Here is a 6,015-nt window from a genome sequence, read left to right on the forward strand (position 1 = left end):
GTCCATGTTTTTTCCACCCCTAGACGGATGAAATGATTGTCGTGAATGTACCGGTAATATATATCCTCTTTTTTTTTTCTTCTTTTTTTTTTTTTACTTTTCCTCCAAAGTCCCTTAACTGAACAGTATATTTGAGGGAAACAATATCTATAAGTAGAATATATATTACGTATTGTTAGCTTTTGCTGTGGGGCGGATCAATGTCTTGGGTCCGACCCCAAAGCTCTGTGAAAGTGCTTCTGTCTGCCTTTCCTCGTGTAGAAGTATTAGTGTAATCGATGTAACTTTATATGTATTTTTGTGCAATAATAGGTCGTTGAGGAAGAGATTATTTTTCAGCCATTATTCTCATCTGCCAGGTAATGTTGTTAAGTGCCAAAATGTGGTTGTTGTGCTCCTCTGTAACCGACATTCAGAATAACCTCGACAGCTACGTATATACTTCAAGAAAATGCCCCCCCCCCCCAAAAGAAAAAAAACACTTAAAAAAATCAATTACACACCCAATGAAGCCATGACTTCAGGGAGATTCTTTTGTCTTTTGTCCCATTCCTAAGCCAATAATGATTATGATGACTGGCGCAGTCTCAAAGAGAGTCTCCTACTGAGTCTCCTATTGACCGATGACCCGGTCATCGACTTATATTGGCTCAGGAATGAGAGAAAAAAAAACAAGAGACTTGAATTCTTCAAGGCTTCATGGGGTGTGTAATTGATTGTATCTGTCTATCCATGTCAGGGGTCTTCAACATTCCCCCCCTTGTGAGCTTGTTGATCGGCTATTTTCCAATACGGATGCAGGGATATAAGTGGTTAATATAATTTAACTTTTGCATGCCATGTAGTGCTCGGGGGCCGACCTTGTGGAGCTTCTCTGACATTCTGTCCAATCAACTTGGGAGTTCTGAGTTGGTCACCAAGATGTTCAGTAACTTCAATATGTATAAAACTCAAACTCGTTTGAGATCCCATTTGGACGTTAATTAATGATATATTATATATATTTTATGCACGCCACACACTACTATAGTATTTGTGTGGCGTGTTCTTGCCAATATAATTATCAAATTATCGAAACTCACATAAATCACTGTACGAACCCTGTTCACCATACTGGAATACTGGTAATGAAACAAGCGTGGGGAGGGTTTTGTCAGTGGTTTTATTAGTTTACTTTTGAAAGATTAAAGCACTTAGAAGAAAAGATCCAGGATCACAAGAAACTGGGCCACGGGCAACTAGTAGTTGTCTTGTTTCAAGAATCGGCACCAGTTTAGCAGCTAACCTGACATCACTTGCACTAAATCATAGTCAAAAAGAGGTGGAAGCATCTGCCATTTGTGACTGAGTTTTCTATTATAATCATTCACAAGCAATATTTGATTATGGGTCCAATTATCTATACACCCTGCAAAAATATTAATACAAACAATGATTTCCAATGTACAATAGTTAAAGCAGCACTATGTTGTTTGGGGTATCAGCCAAAGACTATGACTCAATTACCCAAAAGTCTCTGCAAGCATGTCTGGTGAGGATGTGATTTGATTGGCCAGGCTTCGCTTCGATTGGCAGTTCTGCCTTTGGCACCGTGGCAAATGCCAGGAAGAAACTCATTGTCTCCCCTATAGACGAATTAATCCACAGAGGGGTGCCCTGGGCGCGGCCATTACTGAGGTGTACCATTAACTGACTACACCTGGCCTACATGGAACGTACTGCTCCATGGATTAGTGCCCTGTAGCCCAGGTGTAGCTAATCAGTAATGGTACACCTCAGTAATGGCTGCGCCCAGTGCACCCCTCTGTGGATTTGTCTATACATAGTAATACAGTCAAGCCCATAGCAGGGACCCCCCTGAGTCTATACATTTATGGAAGGATGATTGTTATTGTTTAAACGTGTAACTTTATCATTTTGTGGGACAAATATGCTATAGATCCTTTTTTTTTTTTTTGTTACATAGTGCTGCTTTAATGATGATCAAGTTCCTGGAAAGCTTTGTTGTCACACACTTGAAAACGAAATGCACATGTAGTTTGTAGAAAGACTTTGGATGGGGAACCCTGTCCATACCGTGCAGAGGTTCTGTAGCATTTGAACACGAGTTAGAAAAGCACAATTAGCTCAACATGGTTTGTCAGTGTACAATCACTTTTAATCATAGACTGTAAATAGAATTTCAAGATGTCCTATCTAAGTACATATCTTTGTGTATACATAACGTGTATATAAGACATATAACCAGAGACTATTTGTGAGGTAAAGTTATTCATATTTTCTCTATTCAATATATATAAATGACCTGTATTTTCTTCCTAAAAAAAAATAAGCTGTGTGTATGTGTGTCAAAAACTTAATTTGGTTTAGTGAATATAATATAGCTATTTCAAAGAATTACATGTTTCAGGGACTGAACATGGTTAACATGGTTAAAGGGAAAGTGACAAGATTTCACCTTGGAAAACTTACATAGATCCTCATAGACTCTGGTGTATGGATTTCCAATGAATACGCTAAGAAGCCATTTTGACTCTGAAGCTCTTGTGTGTTTTTGTGCGCAAGTGATACTTGACAGTATATGTGCTGATGACGTGTTCCTTAGTGTTTGTAACTGTGTTGCCTTATAGTATCAATTGCCAGTATTGTCTAGTTTTCCCTCCGACGGGGAGCTCGTGCACTTTAGAGTATAAACACATGACCTATTAATGTGCAATGTCCAATGGTTGTTCATAAGTTGATGTTTAAAACAAAAAGGTCTGATCTTAAATTCATTAGTCTGAATGTGTTCCGACTTGAGGGTTCTGTTATAAGTATTGGGTTTTGTCTTTGTAAATACTCTCTTTTCTTGTTCTGTTGTTGCTTTTGCAGTTTGTTTGTAGATATTTATCCTGCCAAGCGTCTTTCTTGAAGATGGGAGCCTACAAATTGAAATAATTAACGCCCGCCCCGTAGTTGGGTGTATCTAGTGTGGGCCCTATATATATATATGAATCTAATAATGATAATAAGGTAATAGTAATGATAATAAGGTTAATAATAATATAATAATAATAATAATAATAATAAATTATTAAGTATTATTAGAATAATAATTGGAACTCGCACACCATGACACATAGCATCTGCTTTATTACGACAACAAAGGAACCTCACTGTGGTAGTCTCGGAAAAGCCAGATAACCTTTCTTCTCTCTCTTTCTGCTGCTGCTACTGCTAAACTTTCCTCCTTTGCACGTGCATGCAATGCCTTGCCCTATCCAGCTTGTGTATAATAAACAACCCCAACCTATATAAATATATAAACCGTGTATGTAGCTCTTGTACTTATCGTTAGCGTCCGATGAATATAGCCTATACCTGTAGCTTAGTGCACTACTGTCGCTATAGCCTTTACATGTGACCTGTGTGTGTGTGTGTGTGTGTGTGTGTGTGTGTGTGTGTGTGTGTGTGTGTGCGCGTGTGTGTGCGCACGCACGCGCGTGTGTGTGTGTTTGTGTGTCTCTCTTTGGCTTCCTGTGAATGTTCGCACACCGCAAGCATGCTAAATCTTGCCTAATATTATAATCACCCCTCTCTCTGCGCTATATAGCTGTCTCTATATGTCTATCGCTCCTGTCTTTTCTCTTCTGCTTCAAAGGTCTGTCACTGTCCAGTACGTAGAATGCTATATATATATATACACAGTAGGCCTACATATATATGTGTGTAGTCCCCATGCATGTCTTCCTGAAAGCTTGATCTTCTCTCTTGTGCATACGTATGTATCCTATGTAACTATGTATATGAACTTTCTCTTTCTCTTTCGCTTTTGCCCTAGCAATGCCATGTTATATAACACTATATACTAATACTTTTCCTCTACAAAGTTTCTTGGCTACCCACTGCTGTTCCATTTGTATGTCTAAGATAGTTTGTTGATTTGTGTCATGGTGCCAAGAACATCATGTTTGTTTTTGTCAAGTGAATCTCTGTGATGTACTGGATAAAAGAAAAACACATTAATGAACCCATAATCAGTGTCAGTTGCTCAAAGATTAGTCCAAAGGACACAGTTTGTTCTTTTCCTGTAACAAAGTTTAAAGTCATGCTGTGTAACTTTTGCTTTTGTTTTGTGTTTTTGGCGACACCTCTGGTAACTATGTGGACATTACAGATTCTGTTCATAGCTTGTCTGCTCGCTTTCGACTGGCTTCATTTCCAGAACACATTTATGTGAATTGCTATGAAAAACATACCAGTGAAAGATGGTGTGTGTGTGTGTGTGTGTGTGTGTGTGTGTGTGTGTGTGTGTGTGTGTGTGTGTGTGTGTGTGTGTGTGTGTGTGTGTGTGTGTGTGCGTGCGTGCGTGCGTGCGTGCGTGCGTGCGTGCGTGCGTGCGTGCGTGCGTGTGTGTGTGTGTGTGTGTGTGCGTGTGCGTGCGTGCGACTTTGAGAAAACAAATTATTCATTATGTAATTCCATTGTTCACAGAAAGCAGTTCTAATGTGTCATATACGGTTACCTTTGTTATGGATCTTCTTCTGCAAAACACTGTGCTAGCTTCTCTCAGATGTTCCGTTATCCTGAAGTAGGCTTATGTTACTCTCTTGGGGAAATACAAATAAATATTGCCAAAACAGAAAAAAATAAAAAGAAAAGCTGTTTGTTGTTGTTTTGATACTTCTATGTGCCCTCAGATGTTACTACATTGTGTCTTCCAAACACCTAGAGAGAGAGAGAGAGAGAGAGAGAGAGAGAGAGAGAGAGAGAGAGAGAGAGAGAGAGAGAGAGAGACATATATTCCTACCGATTACAATCACACAAGAAGAATTTGAAAACATGACTAACCAGGATATGATCGTTTGTGACGTAAGGGTATATTCATAATGCTTAGTAATGTAATGAAGATGAATGCATGTGTTTAAACATTACGACAGATCTGGCGTGATTACATGACTATAAAGATCGCGAGATATTTTGTAACGGAGCCGTCCTGAAAACCGTTGTTGCTTAATGTCTCTATTGCCCTTAGAGAGGGAGCCACCATGTTCTCTCTAACCTACATGCTGCAGAGTGAAAGGAGGAGGAACTCAGCTGGATTGGAACTCACAACCTCTGGCTCACATGGACGTCGTCTTAACAAGGGTGACACTTTTCAAATGGGGCCTTGGGATCATGTACAGAGCATTTTAATGGTGTTTGCGGTGCATCAAAGGTGTCTTTAGTAACTTATCATGGATGTTAATCAGATAATACAGAGGAGAAAACATGACTTAGCACAGAGAGCCTGTTAGCTCAATGTGTTAAGTGATTGTCCACATGATCCAGATGTTGTGTGTTCAAATCTCACTCTGGTCTTTTGCAGAAACTTTACTTTGAAGAAAGAAGAGGATAAAAGTGCCCAGAAATCTCACTCAGTCAGGCTAAGGTACTGATGGTGCAGTTGGTAAAGAAAAGGACCTTGAAGTCAAGACATCACTTTCACCTAGAAACTGTCTGGAGCCAGTGGCTCAGTGTGTTAGAACACTGTCCACATGTTTGGGAGATGGTGAGTTCAAACCCCAAATAAGTCTTTATTTTTAAGACCAATTTCAGAAGAAGAAAACAAACAAAAAAGCAGTGTGAATTGTCTGGAGCCAGTGGCTCAGTGTGTTAGAACGCTGCCACATGATCGGGAGATGGTGAGTCGGCAGTAGGAATGAGGTACAGACAACCGTATGACTCTCAAGCTGATCTCACTGCGGGATGAACTGTATGAGTTTATGTTTAAGAACTAACAATGCATTGAAAAATACATTCTGGATGTGTCACTTAAAAGCCGAAATAGCTCAGTTGGAAGAGCATTAGACTGAAGATCTAAACGTCCCTAGTTCAATCCTGCGTTTCGGCAGTTGAAATGAGTTACAGAAAACTGTATATAGTTTCGGAAGACTTACTATGTTGTTTTTCATGATTTTGAAGGATAAAAAAAAGACATACTATAGTTCATGGGTTTGGAACACATACATGTGTACTTCATGATTTGGAGGATTA

This window comes from Protomyctophum parallelum (genome assembly GCF_964188405.1).
Source record: "Protomyctophum parallelum genome assembly, chromosome: 12".
Classification (NCBI taxonomy): Eukaryota; Metazoa; Chordata; class Actinopteri; order Myctophiformes; family Myctophidae; genus Protomyctophum; species Protomyctophum parallelum.